General features: G+C 35.9%; 1 protein-coding gene across 3 annotated transcripts in view; it reads left to right on the top strand.

Annotated features, from left to right (window-relative positions):
• Nkain2 (Na+/K+ transporting ATPase interacting 2) overlaps positions 1–22,551 on the top strand; it is a 1,207,865-nt gene that overhangs the window by 495,063 nt on the left and 690,251 nt on the right. The window lies entirely within an intron of this gene.

Here is a 22,551-nt window from a genome sequence, read left to right as displayed (position 1 = left end):
CAGACTATATCAGCAGTAAGCTTGATAATGATTATAGCCATGTTGTATATTCAGTTATTGCACATTGGGCAAATGTTTTCTTATAATCACAAACAGAACCATGATCCTGTGATTCTAAATTACCAAGTTGTGTCCTCTGAATTAAGAAAATATACTAAGATTTTTTTCTCAATTTAAATAATTTTATTTCAAAATTTAACTATGCATAGCTTAAAGTCACTACAAACATACATACTATTGATGCAAAAATTTCAGTGCACTTTAGGGATGGTAATTGAATTAGTTGGAAGCAAGACTATTCTGGAACATTGTCTCTGTGTTTCCTGTAATTCTCATTTTAACTCAGATGATATATTTTGCATTCTAATTCAAGTTAAACTTACTTCACATAAAAGTGAAAATCAAGTGCTTCACTTGCTATAGGAATCCTCTATTGCTTTCATTGTCTCCCTGTTGAAGGACCCAAACATATAGAGACTGGCTACAGATTAATGCAGCAGCCAAGAATTCATGAATTCAGTGATTGTATCAATCCCAGAAAACACTTTTTACAACGCATTTTCTCCCTCTTGTGTTTCTTGGTCTAGGAATAGGTAACATTAATGTCCGGTTTAGGACTGAGTACTTCACAGCCATTTACTCAATTTTTAATTCCTAAGTTAACTTCTGCATGCTGCAAACACAAGCTTCTCTGACCAAGACTGAGAACATTTGGCCATCTATGGAAACAAACATAAATTATTAGGAGGCATGTTAACAACAAATACTTTTAGCAAAACAATACTGGTAGTATTCCTCCTAGTATCTATGAGTGGCCTAGGCAGTAGCATTTGACCAGGTTTGCAAAATTAGGAATGTATCAACTTGTGTAGTGTGACTCATATTCAGTGAGAAAGCTCATGTAACTATGCCATCCTTATACCAGTTAGCAGAACCCATCTGCCAATTCAGCACTGTTGTTACCAAGATGTGCCAAGGCCACATCTGCTAAGTCTATGTTGATTCTCCTCTTCCATAAGCTAGTATTGTATTCTCTAGCACAATGAATACTCACTAGAAAAGAGAGCACTTGGTTTATTTTTGTGTCCTATAGCCAAAGTAAATAGTATCGTCCTAAATATGGTCTTTTGGGCAGTTTGTGGTGAACAACCAACAACAATGGCTATAGCCTGTATATTTTTGGTTGTGTCTGGTGTCTCCATGACCAATGACTGATAGACCTAACATTTAGCAGTGGGATTTGTGTTTCATATCTATTGGCTTCTAGGAGCAACAAAATGCACTCAACTAGTATACCTTCATTAAATGATCTCTTTTTTTTTTTTGTGGGAACAAAATACCTGTAATGATGTTGTCTCCCTTAAAAAAAATGTGTGCACTTCTTGAGGTTATTTTGAGAAGCTATTATTCTGTGTTCAAGTACTTTCTTGCTTTTATAAAACAAACAAACAGTTACAAAGACAAATTAGCAAAACAAAGGTTTCTAGAAGAAAACTTTAAAATAGCCAAAACATTGAAAATGTGTGCTTCCTGTGTTCCAAACAATCAGTATAGATTAGTGGTTAAAACATCTTGAAAAAGAATCAAGTTAACAATATAAATAATAATATGAAGCCATTGTGAAAATAAGTATTTTCTCCCATAGGCTTAAGAGAAGGATAGAAAATACATGTTTAATGAGTTTGGCTTGTAGTGCTAAATAAATATACTAATGCAATGTTGTTAATGCAGTTTATTCTCAAAGAAATATGCACTCCAGTGGTAATGTGAAACACTCACATTAGTGACTAAGAATTTTAGCATGTGTTACTCATAATTATTACATTTTAAAAACTTAAATACTTATTTTAAAATCACATTTTAGTTTTACAATGAGGTTTTAAAAATCTATGTATGTGTAGCTAATAACTATTTTTAAAGTAAAACATAATTTTTATAAATTTTTAAAGCAGCTCATAAAATTAGGTTTAGAGTAAACCAAAACTATTTTTTTTATCCTCTTCAAATCTCTTTCTATATTCTATGGGTTTTTTGTTTGTTTGGTTGGGTTATGTTTGTTGTTGTTGTTTTGTTTTTGTTGTTGTTTTTATGACAGGGTTTCTCTTTGTAACCCTGGCTGTCCTGGAATTCCCTTTGTAGACCAGGCTGGCCTGGAATTCAGAAATCTGCCTGCCTCTGCCTCCCAAATGCTGGGATTAAAGGCATGCACCACCACTGCCTAGCTTCTCTTTCTATATTCTAAGATTGGAATTTTGTATGCTTGTTGAATGCTATTTTTTCACTCATGTAGGTATATACTGTGTCTTGTAGTCTAAGGACAATGCAAATACCAGCTTTATGATTGATTTTTATATCTCAATTTAAGGGTTAGCATTACAGGTATATGCCATCATTATACAATATCTAATAGAGTCTTAAAATGTCCACCAACATTATAATAGAAATAAACTTGAGTCATAATTTGTTTTTAGCTTTCTCATTTCTCATTAATTCTGTTTATTTTAAATATATGTTAAATAATTTCATTGTATTTATTGATAGATATTCCTTCTACTTTTGATTTGAAAAGAAAGCTTGTAACATACATGTCCAATGTAGAGTTGGTCAATTGTTCCACTTATGCCTCCATATTAATTACTAACCACTGCAAAAGATGCTTCTCTGATGAAAATTAAGATCTTCGTAGTCTCTGAGTATAAAGCTAGAGAGTTAGAGGACAGAATGATATTATGCATATTTAGCAGCATAACTGTTCTTCCCTAGTGCCCATGACCTCCCTAGCCACAGCTCTTGGCTCAGTTAACAGTTAATATAAAATGGAAGTGGGAAAGAGCCTTGAACTCATTGGCACAGGGGGAAATTTCATAAACACAACTCCAGTGGCTCATGCTCTAAGATCAAGAATTGATAAATTGGACCTCATGAAACTTGAAAGCTTCTGTAAGGCAAAGGACATAGTCACTAAGACAAATTGACAACCTACATATTGGGGGAAAAAAAAAACCTTCCCTAATACAATATCTGATAGAGGGCAAATATCTAAAATATATAAAGAACTCAAGAAGTCAATCACACACACATACACAAAAGTTTTTTTTTTTTTTTTTTTTTTTTTTTAATGGGGTATAGAACTAAACTGGGAATTCACAACAGAGGAATCTCGAATGGCTGAGAAGCACCTAAAGAAATGTTCAGAGTCCTTAGTTATCAGGGAAATGCAGATCAAAATGACCCTGAGATTCCACCTTACACCAATCAGAATGGCTAAGATCAAAACCACATGTAACAACACATGTTGAAGAGGATGTGGAGAAAGAGGAACACTCCTCCATTGTTGGTGGGATTGCAAACTGGTAAAACCACTCTGGAAATCAATCTGGAGGTCCCTGAGAAAATTGGAGATAGATCTATCTGAAGACCCAACAATACCACTCTTAGAATATACCCAAAAGACGGCCCATCATGCCACAGGGGAATGTGTTCTACTATGCTCATAGCAACCTTATTTGTGATAGCCAGAAGATGGAAACCATCTAGATGTCCCAGGACAGAAAAATGGATACAGAAAATGTGGTTAATTTCCACAATGGGATACTACTCAGCTATTAAGAATAAGGACATCCTGAGTTTTGCAGGCAAATGGATGGAACTAGAAAATATCATCCTGAGCAAGGAAACTAGGACCTAAAATGACATGTACAGTATGTACTCACTAATAAGTGAATATTAGTCATTAAAAAGTACAGAATACCCACGATATGGTCCACAGAACTCAAAAAGTTCAACAAGCAGAAGTGCCCAAGTAAGGATGCTGCAGTCCTACTTGGGAGAGAGTAGAAAGTAATCACAAGAGGGGAAGGAGGAAGGTACCTAGGAGGGAACATGGAGAGGGTGGGTGAGTGGAGGGGGCATAGGGGAATCTGATCTGGTATTGGGTGAGGGAAAAGTACAGAAGCCCTGAGGGCCAGCAGAAAGAATGTAAACAGGAAACCTCAGAAAATAGGAGGTTGTGGGAACTCTCCAGAATGCACCAGAGACCTGGGAAGTAAGAGACTCTCAGGAATCAAAGGGAGGGACATTAGATGAAATGCCTGACAGTAGGGAGAGGGAACTTACAGAGCCCACCTCCAGGAGGAAGACAGGGCAACAAATGAGGGAGAGGATGGCAATCCCACAGTCACATCTCTGACCAATTATTGTTCCTGTGTGAAATAATTACAGGGATGTAAATGGAGAGGAGCTTAAGGAAAGAAGGTCCAGTGATAGGCACAAAGAGGGATCCAGCTCAGAGGGATATCCCATGGCCTGACACTATTACTGAGGCTATGGAGTACTCACAAAAAGGGACCTAGCATGACCAAACTCTGAAAAACCCAGATTCAGATGCAGATATTTGCACCCAATCAATGGACAGAAGCTGCTGACCCCTGTGGTTGAATTTGGGGAAGGCTGAAAGAAGCTGAGGAGGAGGGTAACTGTGTAGGAGGATCAGTAGTCTCAATTAATCTGGACCCTCAAGATCTCTCAAACACTGGACCACCAAACAGGCAGCATACACCAGCTTGATATGAGGTCCTCAACACATGCACAGCAGAGGACTGCTGGGTCTGTGCTCAGTCAGAGATGATACATGTAACCCTCAAGAGACTGGAGGCCCCAGGGAGTTTAGAGGTCAGGTGGGTTAGGGGTGGGGACATCCACATAGAGACAGGGGTTGGGGAGGAGGTATGGGATGTGGAACAGTCAGAGGTTGAACAGGGAGTGGGGGGAATAAAATATGGAGTATAAAAAGTAAATCAATTAAGTGATTCAATGCTGAAAATGGCCATGTTTTGGTTTGGTTTGGTTTTTGTTTTTTTGTTTTTGTATTTTAGGAGGATATTTTTTGTGTACTGGTTTGTTCTTGGGTCAAATCAATTATATTTTAGTTGCTAAGATAGGTACCCTTATTTCTTACCTGTACGTAGCAGGATACATGCAAAGATACTAGCAGACACTCTAGTAAATGTACTATGAAAGATTTTTATCCATTAAGTTGATGAAGAGAAACAGCTTTGTTTTGAGGGGAGCACATGAAGCTTTGTTGTATTGAAATTCCCAGCATTTCTGTTCATATTTAAAAGAATAGGGGTTACTTAAACACAAGTGCTACCAGAAGTCATCATTCAATCTGATACTGCAAGTGACAAAGGGATGACTCGTACTCTAGGAGAAATAGAATAAAATGACATGTCATTCATCATGCTACTCAGGAAGGTATGCCTTTTAAACCACATGATTTGTTGATTTTTAGAATTTTCTACTTAATATTTTTGGATTATTATAACTATAAGTAATGTAAATGAATGGAAGTGAAACCAGAGATACTAAGGACACAGTAATATTAGGGCTGCATTTTTGACTCACCAAGATTTTCATAACAAGTGTTAAAACTTGTATTATTCTATTCTGATTTTTAAAAAGCCCTCATATGTCTGAAGATAGAACTCACTGGTTGCACACATTTTACAAACATTGAGGTCTTTCCCAGCTCTCAAGTGTCATACACTTATGCGTACACATGTGCCAATTTATTCTCTTATTGTGCACACATTGTTCTAGGCTCTGTGGATTCTGCACTGACAAGATCAAAGTCTAAGTGCTATTATTGAGAGTGAGATAATATATGGACAACAAATATAAACTCATATGCATATCATGATTATCATTATCATCATCATTATTAGCAAAACTGTTGCTATCCACAGGAGATAATGAAATGATATAAAGGAATTAAATATTGATATATTCCCGTGTCTTATCTTTTTATTGTTAAATTATTTTAGCTGATTCTTGGTTCATCTGGAATGTGTCTTTACAATTTCATTCTCTACGTGGTACCAAACTATTTTCTTTGCCCTATGTGTGCTAGGGTTTCTTCTGACTTGATTCCATTCAAATCTTGCACAGAAAACCACAGTGGTTGTAATTTCATTAGTGAAATGAACATGTCGTGTACAACAGAAATCCTTTCACAATCTCTCCCCAGTCTCTGGCTTCACATTCTTTCCACCTCCGCTCCGTCTTTAGAGCCAAGCGCTCAGATTCTTACTCTTGGCACTTTGACTTGTTAGGCATTTCTCCATTGATATTGCCCATTTCATTACAGGGTCTCTGATCCAAGATTTTTAGCACAACAAGACTATAGATATAATAGACAACTATTTAGAAGGCAGGGACTCAAACATTTCTAAGGAGGCATCTGCATTGGATAGTCCCTGAAGTAGGAAAAAATCCTTCATCTGTGGATGTGCAAATTTGTAGGTTTCCGATATTCTAAGAACCTTTCACCTATGCACACATAGCTAGCACTAGCTGGACTGTCTTTTTAAAAAAGACATGAAGTTTGGAAATGGGCATATTAGAGATACAGGAAGAACTTGTGGGAGTGATGAGGATTAATATGATTATATTTCATTGTATGCATTGTCAGAAATTGACATTTGAAACTATTTCATTTATACTTATCTGTGTTGCATATTGTAATATATATTTACTAAACCCTTCCAACTTTATAAATGAATACACAAGAAAGTGCAAATTCTAGTAACAAGCCTGAGAAAGACAAATCAAAGTTGAATGTATCTAAGAAAAGCACACAGGAAAGCATAAAAATGAAATGAATACATTCTTAAAGCCGTTAAATTTAGAGAGCACTTACTTATCACTTAAAAATACATGCCCCTACTTTGCAAAGCACTTATATGTTACATTTTTATTATAAATCTACTATCATGCATGCCATTTTGTTGAAATTTTTGCTTATCACTATATTCTGAACTTTAATTTTATATTCCCTGGATATTCTTTCATTGGCTTTTGGCCCCTTTAGCCAAATAATTTGATTTACTAAACTATTTCTAGTTACTGGGTTTTCTTATATACTCTGCATACTATAGGCTCTTTCTATATTTCCTTCTAATGAATGTATAGTTGAATATTCTTTTATTCAACATTTGGGACATTTGGATGGATTTTCCTTTACAAATTTATATGTAGCACCAACATTTCTTTTATATGAGCATCTGTTAGTGCCACCATTTATTATTTCATTATTTTATTATTTGAACAGAGTTATCCTAGTAGTTCTGGATTGCTTCAAACTAGAAATGTAGCTGAGGCTAGCCTGAACTCCTAATCCTCTCACCTATGACAAATATTACAGCTGTCCTGTTTTGTTGGTTCCCAGAAAATTTTTCTTAGTTTTTTAAATGGGTATTTTTTAAAAAATGAAACCCCTCAGACTATTGTTGAATATTATGTTCATAGATATGTTCTATTCATTATCTTATGCAAGAAAATGTAACGAGCAAGATTTTCTGTTAAGCCCCCCAGATTAAATATAAAGAGTTCAGTACTTTGTTTTCAATTGTATCATTGCTGTTAGTACTTAGTAAACTGTCTTGACCATATTTTTATATTCACCTTCACTTATTTAGAATCATATTTTATTGGAAACATTTAATTTTATGTTTGTTTCATTAGGCTATAATTTGAATGTGTTATTCTACTAATGTTTCCTGGTCCTCACCCACCTTTCCTTCATTAGTAGTCTTTAGTTTATAGCATGTTACTTTCTTAAATAGTTATCTTCTACTTTTAAAAAATTACTTTTTCTGAATTGAAATTGGGATGTTGTCTTCACCTTTCAAGTCCTTCCAATTATGTATTCATCAGAAAGGAAAATTTAGTGATTTATACTGTGGCCTGGAATAGTTCCAGTACAGTTAGACATTAAAATACTTCCTAGAATCATCTAAACACCTACTTAGTACCGAGTGTTTCATAAACCACAGCTATTTAATAATCTTATTATTTTCTCTACAGAAATTTGTTTATTCACATGTCCACTCTCTTTTTTGCCTTATAATGACAACAATCTTTGTCAACCCCTCTATTTTCTAGAGCTTTTGTTTACTTTTGTTGACATAAAATTCCTTGTCATGTACTATTCTACTCTTTAGAATCTCCATGAATCTGCACTGGTCTGTTTTACATATTCATTCTGTCTTTTGTATGAGAAAAGTGACTATCTATGAGATCAAAGGCATTCACCTCCTAATTAGCTCTCCTAACTGAACAAATCATCAAGAGACAGTTTTCCCTATAATATAAACAATGCTTTCAGAATAAATTTGTTTTTTATGGCAATAGAGCAGACAAATGCATAATGAAAAATTTTAAGTCATCTTATTTTGGATTTTTCTAACATGCTTTATGTACACCTAAAACTTATTTTAAAAATTAACTCCATTGAGGGATTTCACTTCCAAATTATTTGATTCTATTATTTATTACTGAATTTCATTGTATAAAGCTGACACTAAAGGAAGAAATCCTTTGAGCCTACTTCAAAACTTCTCTTGGGTAATATTCTTTTTACAGTGTAGTCCAAAAATGAAACTCTCTGTCATAGAATGCTGTGAAGTTTACCTTTCAAATGCTGTGGGAATCATTTCAGTTACAGGATGCATTCTGATTGCCCAACTGTCTTCTCAATGAAATAGTTGTCATTTTGCTGGGTCATATTGCGCTGCATCTGCAGACATCTTGTCAGTGGTTTTGGAGACTCTGACTCATCTGGGAACTCTGAGCACAAGAACATGTTATCTATCTTTTACAGTTAAACCTCTGCTTGACTAGACCTGTCATTTACTTGAATATGATGAAGTCAATTGCCTACATTTTTCTTTTAAAGGTACTATTTGGGTTTAAGGAATTTTTAAAGATGCAAGTTTTCATGCATTTAAGCATGGTTTATACAGAATTTATATTTTTAGAGATGTCATACAGTAATTAACTGATAAGTGTATGCTTGGTGGACTTTGTGGGAGAAGCTGCAATTTCTAAATTATCTCCTTTTGAAACTATGAAATTGGGACTTAGAGAAATCTTAATTGCTCACCACTGTTTTGCAAAATTGCCATTTGATGGTGGGGTTAGAGTTTGCATGGATATCTAAAGGTATATTATCAGAGGAACTGTTGACTAAACATTTAAAGTTAGCATTGTGCCATTTTATCTAAAGCCTTTGGTTTTTCTTCACTTTCAGCGTTGTATTTTGAATGTCTTGAGAGCTTTTAACTGAGGATAAGAAAGGTCCTTAGCAGCCCAACAAATGTGTACTGTAAGCATGTGCTGCTTGGATTCATAGGTGATAGCCAAATGTACTACAGAAAACAGCAAAGTCCTAAAGAGCATGAAAAGATTCCATCACGTGGGTCAACTTCTTTTCAATGGCACAAAGTTAGCTACACCCATGTTGATGGAATGGATGTTCCCAATAATCCTCCATAAACCACAGTTTTGCTCTTTCTGGGGCAGGGGGCATTTATGGGTCTACCTTGTACATTTTGCCCTCTGTGGACTTAGCTACAACTATTTAGCCCAGCCCAGTGTAGAGGCACTTCAGGACCATGTTCTGACCTTCTATGTCTGATGAAGCTTAGGGTCTATGCTGGGCTTTTATTTGATGCTGAAGATCTGAAATCTTGTTCTCAGGTTTGCAAAGAAATACTTCATAGTAGCTGAACTATAATTCTAGCTCTAATTTTGAATTTTGGACAGTGACTAGAGACAATAAAACCAGATAAACAAAACTGTTTATGAGATGATAACCAAATAAAGTTCCAGGACACTATGTAGGGATCTCTATAGGTGTATATATCATATGCTTGAATATTATACATCACATACATTGACATAGAAAGTAACTTCTCAGAGACACAGTGATCACCAAGTACTTTGTATTAGATCATTCAAACAAACACGAAGTCAATAAAATTATGTTGCTTTCTGTCACTTATAATAGAACACTAATTTGCTAAACAGTGATTATCACCAAAAATGTTAAGAATAATTTTATGATTCCTAGTGGATGGCAGTACTAAATATTATGAAAATGTCTACGTGTAAAATAACTTCAGTATGTCAACTCAGGGATTGTGTTTTAATTTTTCTGAAAACACCTGATATTGATGAAATTAGGTGACGTCAACATACCATGTTGGTTTTATTAAGAAGCTTGATGAAGTTCTTATCATTTCTTCATTCTTCTATGACAACTGATTTTGGTGAATAAGAAAATGTATGGTAGGTTTTTACATACACCCTATGTCCCTCTTTCAACTATACATCCTTGGTGGACAAGGGGCAGTCCTAGGTAACAGGTTCTCAGTCTCTGGTATCCCACTCTGGATACTGCAGAAGAGCTGAGAATAAATGTGGGCCCCTGGGTGCAGCTCAGTCAGCCCCAGGGCCGAAAAAAGGAGAGGGCAGGCGTAGAGGGAGGTGCTGTGTGGTTCCCATGTGGGCTAGAATCCTTGTGGCTGGAGCACAGGAAGGCCTTCCAGTGGGAGGTTAGACATAGCTCTTTAAGGGAAAGCCTATCCCATTGTTCAAGCACGGTGGGCCTTGATGAGCAGAGACAGTCTCTGGCTTTAGAACTTTATTTTAGAAAGGCAGAGAGAAAAATGTACAAAGAGAGAAGCTGGCCATGGCCATGTGGAGAGAGGAGGGAAGGGAGAGAGAGAGAAGGAGCGCTAGAGAGGAGAGTAAGAAAGGTGAGAGCTTAAAGAGAGCAAGCAGGGGCCAAGCAGACCCTTTTATAGTGGGCTGGGCTATTTTGCTGCTTCCAGGTAACTATGGTGAGGAGCATACCTGGCTATAGTCGGGTATCTGTGAGGAAAAAGTCTAGCCAGAATACCAGAAGCTTGTGACATTGTCTGAATGACTTAAAGTCACAGAATTATGGAGTTGGGGGCTCTGTGGCTTTAGGCACTTGACTCTGGGGATGTGGTTTATTTTCCATCCTTTGTAGAGTTTTCTACTGAGTTGCCAGGAGCAAATCTCATTCAACTAAAATAGGCTGCCTATAATGGCCACACTGAAGAACCTCCAGACTAATTTTTAGATAGGTGTACCAGCTTGCAATCCCACCATCAATGGAGGACTATTCCTCTTTCTCCACATCCTCTCCAACATGTGCTGTCACCTGAGGTTTTGACCTTAATCATTCGAATGGTGTAAGTTGAAATCTCAGGGTCATTTTGTTTTGCATTTCTCTGATCTCTATGGACTTTGAACATTTCTTCAGGTGTTTTATCAGCCATTCGAGATTCCTCTGTTGTGAATTTTCACTTTAGTTCTATATCCCCCCCCCTTTTAATTTGTTTTGGGGCTTTTTTGGCAGTTAGCTTCCTGAGTTCATTATATATTTTGGATATTAGCCCTCTATTAGATTTGGGGTGAGTGAAGATTTTTCCCAATCTGTTGGTTGCTGATTTGTTTTATCAAAACTGGAAAGAAGTTTTCCAGTTTCATGAGGTCCCATTTATCAATTCTTGATCTAGAATTTTTATAAAGTATTTTAATTAGGCATAGATAATACAGCTTCAACATTAGGAAACTGAAACTGCATATGAATTAACACATATTTGTATTTTAAAATGTACTACTTAATTATGATATAATGGTAACTGTTTTGTAAGAATAGGGAAGCATGCATGACCTACACAATTGTTTTATTATTCTTAGTCTACATTAGCCATCTGAATTTTACCTATCTTGTTAATATTTATATGTTTATGACACACAGTTAATTTGAAAGTTTCATTTAAATGAATTACATAATTTAAGAAACTACACAAAAGTACACATTTTGAAGTAATCGCCTGACAATTTTGACAGTAATAAAAATAAAAGGTCATCCTATTACTATTCTCCATTCCTCTGTGGTGACACTCATCAAAGCTCTTCCTTACCCCTCTCTGGACCATAATCACAGGACTTATAGTTAGTGCAATGTTCCTACTCAGTTAAGCTTTACTTGTACATATTTCTTGTTTTGCTTTGGACATTATAATTTTGTATATTTCTTTGTAAATTTGGAAGAGTAAGAAGATATCAATCTGTATATTTAGGAAATTCAAATTAAAACTCCTTTTTTAAAACAGAAAATCAAAATTTCCTCTCAAATAATAGTGTTCATGTTGACTCATATTTGTCTCCATAGACTCATTTTACTCAGGAATCTTTTAGACTTTTAATTTTTCAAAATCTATTATGGTGTAGTATTTTTTATACACAAGGGCAAGTTGAGTTCAAACCCCTCATTCTATTACAAATGATAGGGAACTTTTCACAACACCAACCAAGCTTTTTAATTAACTTTTAAAGGCTTAGAGTGTGTGAGCTGGGAACGCTTATACTTATTAGATGAGTATTCTCAAACATCCATCTAGCAGATGGGATCTCAGAATCTAACTTCTTGTATAGCATAGATTTTCTAACAGCCATTGGTACTATAAACAATCAACATCTCCTGGATAGAGGCTCCAAGGCGCTTTAGTGCCTAGGGTATCAGGGAATCCACTGGTTCCTATGAGAAATAGAAAAGATCCATGCCTCTGCCTGTTGAGTTAGTGAGGCTCTTCATATCAAGCCCTTTAAGTGAATCTGATTGAGTAAACGCAGAATAGAGAACTCCCAAGTGATAAACAAACAGTCCTTTCTGTGCTGACAAGATTTTATGGGGGTGCTGAGGCTAATTAGGCAGGGATGGCTTACAACCTGTGGGTTTCCTGTTTCCCTGCAGTGCCATTCAGGAGGACAGACATGTTCACATCTGAGAATGTGCTAGCTGCTAATAATTCTTTTAGGTGCACTAAAAACTAAAAGCACAGAAGTGATTCCTTGGTTTCCTTTCCATAATTCATATTCTTAACATGTATCTGCGTCCCCCAGAGTAAGGAGATGCTATGGCACCGGATCTCTCTCTTCACACACATACCTTCAGCACCTTGTTTACTCTTGCAAATGCAAAAATGGATGTAATCTAATTCTAACCTTGATAATTTTGAAAATTTTCAGAAAATTAAAAACAAATAAAAAAAAAACTTCAAAGGAATTTATTCATATGGGTGATGTTTTTGACCTGGCTATGGCTACGGCAATGTTTTGTTTTATTTTGTTTTGTTTTGTTGTTTGTTTGGTTGTTTGGTTGGTTATTTTATTTATTCACATTTCAAATGTTGCCCCCCTTCCTAGTATCCCCTCTGCACCCTGAATCCCATTCCCCTTCCTCTTTGTCTCTAAGAGGGTACTCCTCCACCTACCCATCTACTCCTACCTCATGCCTCTATCATTCCTCTATGCTGGGGCATCAAGCCTCCATAACAAGGGCATCCCCTCCCACTGATGCCAGATAAGGCAATCCACTTCTACATTTGTAGCTGGAGTCATGGGCCCATCTATGTAAATCCTTTGGTTGGTGTTTTAGTCCCAGGGAGCTCTGGGTGGCCCATTTATTTGATATTATTTTTCTTCCTATGAGTTTGCAAGCCCCTTCAGCTCCTTCAGTCATTCTCGTAACTCTTCCATTGGGGTCCCCAGGCTCGGTCCGATGTTTGGCTGTGAGTATCTGCATCTGTATATGTCAGGTGCTGGCAGAGCCTCTCAGGAGCTTACCAGGCACCTGTCAGCAGGCATTTCTTGGCATCAGCAATAGTGTCAGTGTTTGGTTTCTATGGACAGGATGGATCCCTAGGTGGATCCGTCTCTGGATGAGCTTTCTTTCAGTCTCTGCTCCATTTATTGTCCCTGTGTTTCCTATGGACAGGAACAATTCTGGGTTAAAAATTTTGATATGTGTGGGTAGTCCCATCCCTCAACTGGTACCCGTGCCTATCTACTGGAGATGGTTTCTACAGGTTCTATTTCCCCTATGTTGGGTATTTCAGCTAATATCAATATCAACACTGTTGGATCCTGGGAACCTCTCACTTCCCAGGCATCTGGAACTTTCTAGTGGCTATCCCCAGTTTCCCACCCCCCACTGCTACATATTTCTATTCATTTTCCTGACCCTCTGGACTTCTTTCCTTTCTCTTCTCATACCTGATTCTGTCTCTCCCTTTTTCCCTCCTCCTCCTCTCTCCCTCCCAGACTCTTCCCTCCCATGATTATCTTGTTCCCCTTTCTAAGTAGGATAGAAACATACACAATTTGGCATTACTTCTTGTTAAACTTCAAGTCTTAACTTACACACTTTTTTAGTTTTTGGACACAGAAGTGCAGGTAAACCACTGCATTCTGAGTTTTGTCCAGTGACTTGCTCCCAGGCATCCAGCTAGTGCACTGAGGGATAGTGTGTAAGTGTTTGTCTAGTGTCTCATTCTACCTTCAGCCACAGAAGACCTGTGAGCTACACCCGAGCTGGTAAGGCATTGCTTTAGGGTTTCAGTCACACTTTAACAGATTCCAGTTTATTGTAGTTACTCCTGACTTTGTTATTTTTGGTTTCTATTTTTTTTCAAGAGAAAAACACTATTATCCACCCTTACCATATCTTCTGTTGCCACTGTTTTAGAGAAAATGGATATACAAAACTGAAGAATTGAGACTATAAATATCCCCATAACAATAGACTGATATTTGTTTCATTATTTAAATTAGCTTTTATAAGTTTTGATTTATTCAGTTGCCTTTAAGTTTCATATTTAAATTAATAACAAAATGTCTATTCCAAAAAATAGATCATGTATTATGTCACTCTGCTCCTTAAATGCATGTTTCTGTGACTCCTTTATGTATTGAGAACAGAGACAATAATTTTTATGGATTCTTTGAAATGAATGATTTACTTATCTTAGCACATAAAAGCATAAAGTGCATCTGGATATGTGTAGAAACTTGATCCATGTTCTGGAAGATATGCATAAATACAGGAAGGTGAATATGTATCTTGATTCTATATAGTTGTATCTTTTCTGTGATGTTTACAACCTTTGTAAAGGTACACCTCTAATGGCATTATTGTTATGTTTCAAAACATTTGTGAAATTCTATATAATTAAAAGAAATTATATTGACCTAGAAGTGCTTAGGAAAATTCATGAAACACTGTGTCTTCTCATCTTTAAATAGGAATGCTCGTTTTACCTCCTAATGAACAAACTTGCCATGGATTCAAATTAATTAAATAGATTTCATTAGCTTGGTCCTTTATACAAACTATAAAGACTAGATTCACATTCATTGAGGCAATAATAAATCACAGTTCCTCCACTCTATCACTTCCTTACATGTTCGGAGGATAGCCAGGGATGCTTTTGCATATCCAAGACACTAGTCATTGTTTTATTTTACAGTTGGGGTTAGGACTTGACTAAAGATCATATAGTATAAACCAAGATCGTTTGGTGGCACACCAAGCACCATGTGCTGCAGTAACAGAACTGCCCAGAGTCTACCTTGTTCTTTTCCAATCATGCTGGTGTTATGATTAGTAAGGGCCAAAATATTATCTCAATAATTACTGTCCAGAATCACCTTGAACCTGTTCAGTATCAGTGCAGTTCCACCTTAGTTAGGTTTCTATGACTGAGATAAACCACATGACAAAAGCAACTTGGGAAAGAATTTATTTCGTCATATACTTCTGTGAAATAGTACCATCACAGAGGGGGTCAGGGCAGAACCTAAGAAGAGCAGGAGGTTGGAGAAAGGAGCTAATACAGAGGCCATAGAGCTGTGCTGTTTACTGGCTTGTTCTTTGTGACTTACTCAGCATACTTTCTTACAGTACATACCTAGGTCTACCAGTCAAAAAGAGGCACCATCCACAATGATCTGGGCCTTTCCACATACATTATCAGAGGCTTAGTCATAGCCCTTTCTGGTGGAGGCACATATTCAATTGAGGTACCTTCTTCCAAAATGACTCAAGCTTGAGACAAGTTTACCTAAAACTGGTCAACACAGAATCTCTAAGATTAGTTTATACTTTGATGGTAAATTAATTTTTAAAAAGCCCTCCAGATGTGTCATGTCTAGATGACTATGGGCCACACTATACCATTTAGCAGTATAGTGTTTTGTACTCTTCCAGCTTCCTCAAGATAGTCTAGAGTACAGGAGTATGGTACACTCACAACATCAGTTCTTGCTGATGTGTGGGTAGACCCAGAACTTCCTTCTGATTTACTAGGCCTACACAGTTCACATGAGCCACTCATTGAACCAGGCTTTTCTTTTGTTAAGATTCCTGTTGACAAATGTCATATGATAACATCAGACATTTTTACACATAAGCATTGTTTAGTCTATGAAAATTTAGCTGTTCTTTTAGAGTCCTAGGGGATGAGGGTGAATGAATAACTTTATTCATTAGCCAAAATATATATGTCTGGATTTCCTTGACCAATCTAGATTCCTGTTTACATTTCCAACCTAAGTGGAAATATATTTAAGTCATTTTGCTATATATTGCTTTAGTTGAAATTAAACTCAGTGAAAAATTTCTAGTAAATGTAAGGCTCTGGGTTTGGTCACCAGTACTGGGGTAAAATACATACTCCATAAAGACAGATGAACAAAAAGAAGGAAAGTAAACATTCTTTTTTAAAATATTTTTATTAGGTATTTTCCTCATTTACATTTCCAATGCTATCCCAAAAGTCCCCCATACCCTCCCCCCGACTCCCATACCCACCCACTCCCACTTTTTGGCCCTGACATTCCCCTGTACTGGGGCAAATAAAGTTTGCAAGTCCAATAGGCCTCTCTTTCCAGTGATGGCCAACTAGGCCATCTTTTGATATATATGCAGCTAGAGTCAAGAGCTCAGGGGTACTGGTTAGTTCATATTATTGTTCCACCTATAGGGTTGCAGATCCCTTTAGCTCCTTGGGTACTTTCTCTAGCTCCTCCATTGGGGGCCCTGTGATCCATCCAATAGCTGACTGTGAGCATCCACTTTTATGTTTGCTAGGCCCCGGCATAGTCTCAAAAGGGAGAGCTCTATCTGGGTCCTTTCAGCAAAATATTGCTAGTGTATGCAATGGTGTCAGCATTTGGAAGCTGATTATGGGATGGATCCCCGGATATGGCAGTCTCTAGATGGTCCATCCTTTTGTCACAGCTCCAAACTTTGTCTCTGTAACTCCTTCCATAGGTGTTTTGTTTCCAATTCTAAGAAGGGGCAAAGTGTACACACTTTGGTCTTCGTTCTTCTTGAGTTTCATGTGTTTAGCAAATTGTAACTTATATCTTGGGTATTCTAAGTTTCTGGGCTAATATCCACTTATCAGTGAGTACAAATTGTGTGAGTTCCTTTGTGTTTGGGTTACCTCACTCAGGATGATGCCCTGAGTGAGGTAAACATTCTTATTGTACAATTTTATTGTATCTCCTAGGATCTCTGGAAAAGTGAGGAAACCTAGCTAATGTATGAAAAATAACCACACACAGAAATGATAACATTTTATTAGTAAGTTATACTTAGGTCCATGGATTTCTCTTTATTGTCATATGAAGCAAGGTCACATATTTGACTAGATATCACCATTTTCTCAGAAGAAACTAATTTCTTCAATAAAAATATCGTAAAGTCTAGAGATTTTGAAACAACATAGAAAGGATATAGCTCTATTGTATCAGACATGAAATAACACATAAACAGAGCTGATATTCAAGTTAAATGAGCTATGTAAACCTAGATTTATACTCTAAATTGTCAGTAATTGTGACTATGATATGAGTTACAAAGGGTCTTAGTTTATATTCCTCACAATCTTCTATCTTTCCAAAAGGTTATGAAAATTCAGGATTTGTTTCCATATATTTTGTAGAAACATAGCCAGATCATGCCAATGTATCACTGAGGAGTTAAAAAGTTTTGAAACTATGGGTAATCAAAATGACTTTTACCCTCTTCTGAATAAATAAATAAATAAAATCAAACTTTATTTTAAAATTTTATCTCCCTGTCACTAATTTTTATGACAAGACATTAAGCAGCAATTGACCTGTCTACTTTCCCATTTCGATCTCTTTTCATTTTTAATGTTTCTATTATGATTTAAAAGTTTTACAGCTCAGCAGAAAAAGGCTACTATTATTTTCAAACTTCCCCTCCTGTCATGAGTACTATTTCTAAGAATAAAAGATGTTTCTCCCTTTCTCTGACCTATGCACATGGTTATAAATGGCTGCAGTAGACTTACGCTAAGATATATACTGTTCACAGTTTCCATAGTTTACCTGAACAACTCTATTTATAAGGGGATTTAAAAAATGGGTTACTTCTATATTCAAGTAAAGGCTAAAGGTTCTACATATTTATTAAAATAAAGGAAAGTATACATAATATGCAATGTTAAATATAAAGAGATAAAGATCTCTGGTAGCTGCTCTTCTGCAAAGTCAGCAGAGGTTGTATGATCTACTGCTAATGCTTGAACAACCAAAGACTGTGATGCACCAAACCTGTTGTCAGTAGGAGACATGCTGTTAAGTTTCTCTGCGCTGACACAGCACCGTGGCATGTGGTTCACACTTGTTCATATGAGGGAAAGGAGCAATGTGGCTTCAGTTTCAAATCTCCTCAAAGATTACATTAACTATAAGCCATATAATTATGTAGCATTTCCCTCTGCCTTTTCTCCTACCTATCTCACCCTGTACCTCCCTCCCCTTCTTGCTCTTTTGCAAATATATCATCTTTTATTCAATTGTTGTATTTATATAGGCATTATATATAATTTGCATTTTATATATCTGGTTTTTAAAATGAATCACTACAACCTGCTAAGTCTATACAAAAATCATATATATATATATATATATATATATATATATATACACACACACACACACACACACACACACACACACATATATATATATTTTCAGTGTTATAATTTCTTGGTGTTAGATAACAAATTGGTATGCTCTTCCTGGGTAAGGCTATTTTCCTTCCACTCTCAGTATCCTTAGTTGTCTGGAGTTAGGTTCCATGAAATTCCCCTTTTCTATGTTAGTGTGTCTACAAAAGATGCTTCACTTTATAACAAATTGACACACAGATATAAACCCACAATACATTAAAATACAGAGCACATGATAGATACCATGTGGTGTCCAACCCCAACCAATACATCTATAACACAATGATAGCACCCAGTGTTCAAAGAAAACTGCAGAAGAGGAAACAGGTAAAACATGGTAAAAACCCAGAACAGGTTATCACCTGCAATTATTTGTCTCTGAGAAATATCAGGGAAGCTAAACCCATGACATCTCATCAACATGGCTTTCTCAACAAGACCTGAACAAGGATGGAATTCAACAATCTATTTAATAGATTCTTTACTTGCCTTTAATTAAGTTCGCAAATAGAAAAAAACAGCCCATTTAACCTTTGCTAGATTCCTGAATAATATTTTCCATAGATCTAAGTGTGATATACATTCTAAGTCAGATCATTTTGGACAAGAAAATAGTATTTTTAGTGACTCTTTTTTTTTTTAAATAATTTTTTGACAGGGTTTTTCTGTGTAGCCTTGGCTGTCCTGGAACTCACTTTGTAGACCATGCTGGCCTCGAACTCAGAAATCCGCCTGCCTCTGCCTCCCAAGTGCTGGAATTAAAGGTGTGTGCAACCACTGCCCGGCTGACTCTTTTTTTCTAAGTGTACATTTTATAATGATGATTGACAAAATAAATTATTTTGGTAATTATAAACAAAAGTAAGACCTCAAATATAAGGAAAGCATTCTTTCTCTATCTAAAAAATGATATGACCAGGTTATCAGTGGATATAGATCTCTTACTCAGTGTCTCTTGGATTTTCCACAGTATATTGACAGCTTATTCAATGATCTTTCTTTTTTCCATTATTTTATATTTAATTAAAAGTTTCTTCATATTATATGCCAAAAAATATATAAAACATTTCATTTGAAACTGTAACTCAGCAATTAAAATTTGTTTCACATCTCTTTCAGAGTATGTGATGCTCACATTATATATATATATATATATATATATATATATATATATATATATATATATATACATACATATATATATGTGTGTATATATATATATATATATTTATATATATAAAATACAGAGAGAGAGAGAGAGAGAGAGAGAGAGAGAGAGAGAGAGAATCTCAGTCTTGTTCTGCTTGTTGCTCTTATGACTGGGGTATTTCTTAGATCAGCCTCCCAGAGGAACAGCTGGCTGACCAGGTACCACCTGGTTGCTCACTTGATAGACACAAAGGACAGACCATTTAAAGGATAGCTATAAAAAAGAAAAAAAAACCCTTCCTCATCTACAAATTCTTTGATCCTTATATTTCTGCATTATTGTTAGTTATAACTTTATGTTTTTAAGATTTCTCCCATGTAGTATTATCTGGTCAAAACTAGAGCTACAAAAGCATTGTCAACTCTCATATTACCAGCTACTTGTTTATGTAAAACTTATGTGGAAAGTACCATCTGCAACTATAAGGCATTTGCACAACAAATGAGCATTAGATTCACAAATATTATTAGAAAAATATTGTAAAAATAAGAGGAAGCTGTTGTAGCTCTCTTGGAGAATTGAAGGAATTCATAGTGATGAATAAATTTAGGCTATAGCTTGAAGGATGCATGGTATTTTTCCAGGCAGAAAAAAATATCTAACATGGAGCTTAAAATATGCAGAGACAAGAAATAGATTGTCATATTTCCTGGCCTCAAGTGCTACTGAAAGGGTATATAAATGACAGTAGCAGGGTTTTGGACCTTTAATACAGACTTGGATAATTTATTCTGTGAATCATGCTGCTGTACTTCGACTTCATTTACTCTGCTTCCTGGAGCATGAATAGCCCCTCACAGGACCGAGAGAGATATATTACCTTATCACTCTTTTAGTCAACACTGGGATGTAGAAAATCATTAAAAACAATAGTTTGGAAGACATCCTTTGAATTTCTAAACCAAAAAAGTTCCATGTTACTACCAGGCTGTAGAAAACAAGAAGTAAAATGGGAAGTAAACCATGAGACCATTAACATTGTAGATGAAGCCAATGGGCTGTTGAGGTCATTGGGTACAAGCAAGTGCCAGGGCTAGAAGGGTCTAAAGATGGTTGAATCCAAATTATTTCTTTAGTATTACATAGGAAAAATATTAAACAGGTTTTATGGTTTGGGTTTGTATAACCAGTTGGTGAAAAATGCATTTTACATTATCGGCCAATGAAAGGCATCTCAAAATTTGGTATGCAGATGATACAACCTTTTAAGAGTACAAAATTCCTATTGGCAACTACATGAAAGTGTCATTCAGGCAAGGAATATACAGAAATCTGGGACCAAGGAAGGTATTTCTTGGCAGAGGAATAAGTTTGTTGCATCATCAATACATAGGCAGAATCATGAATGGTAAATATTTTAATAATATAGTTGAGCATTTTTTTGTGGTGGACTTAGAAGATGGGTGAAGAGAACATAATAAATAAAGAATAGATATATTGGTATTTCTAAACCATATATATGTACACATATATATTTCACACACACATATATATATACATATGAAAGAAAGGAATATAAAGTAAAAAATGATATATAGAGACCTAGTGAAAAACCTAACTGGGAAGAAAAATGCAAGAAAATAACATACAGCATTATAGAGGAACAGAAAATGAACTGTAGGTGTGATGTGTTATGGAAATTGGGCATCCTGTTTCTTACATGGAAGGAAATGAGCAACAATACTTGATCAGGTACAGGGAGAAATACACCTCCTCGACATTGCATGATCCTGGAATTGTGTTCAGTTTGTACGTGATGAATAACCTTAGTTAATAAAATGCCCAAAACTATATGGAGAGAAACTACAGTGCTATAAACCAATGAATAAAAGGTTACTGCAAGAGAGAAGAAACAGTACAACCATCCAGGGATCTATTGCGAGAGAATAAAAGAAGTGAAAGCCTTCATGAAGAGTGGTGGAAAGGATGCTTAAAATGATTTTGGTCATTTTTCAGATCAAAATTGTTTTGGTTGAATGTAGAAATAAACCAATTAGCATAAATGGATTCATAAGTGTCATAATTGGAATGAGCTTTTAGCATACCTGTGCTAGCTTCAGTAATTTATTCAGGAGAAATATGACAGCTGCTTAGAAGACATTCTGAGCAAGGATGATGAAGGGCTGATGGAGGCATGGATTTTCAAAATGTAGGGAGTGACATTGTAGGGACGCTGAGAATGGTTTGTGGTCAAGGCTTGCTGATCTGTTGGAGTAAGTTTGAGTATTGGTGTTGCTGACTTTAAATTTTAATGAACCTGATGTGTTTCTGTTAAATATAAATATTCCCTTCTTTGAACTGAAGTTTGCTGAGGAAATGAATAAATTCTATCTTACCAAAGAAACACATTGAAAGAAGAGATGAGTTGTTTTAATATTATGAGAGTGACCCTCAAGATGCAAGAGATAATCTGGGAGTCATACTTCACTTTCTACCCAGTTCACCATCACTAACTCTTACTTATTTTACTTATTGCAGCATTATTCCACCTATGTGAAGATACTATATATATATATATATATATGTATATATATATATATATATATATATATATATATATATATATATATATGACAAACTGTTAATGTAAGAAGGAATAAATTAATCTTTTACCAACCAAAGAAATTAAACAAG

Source organism: Mus musculus, chromosome 10 (genome assembly GCF_000001635.26).
Source record: "Mus musculus strain C57BL/6J chromosome 10, GRCm38.p6 C57BL/6J".
Classification (NCBI taxonomy): domain Eukaryota; kingdom Metazoa; phylum Chordata; class Mammalia; order Rodentia; family Muridae; genus Mus; species Mus musculus.
This window is presented reverse-complemented; position numbering and strand designations above follow the sequence as displayed.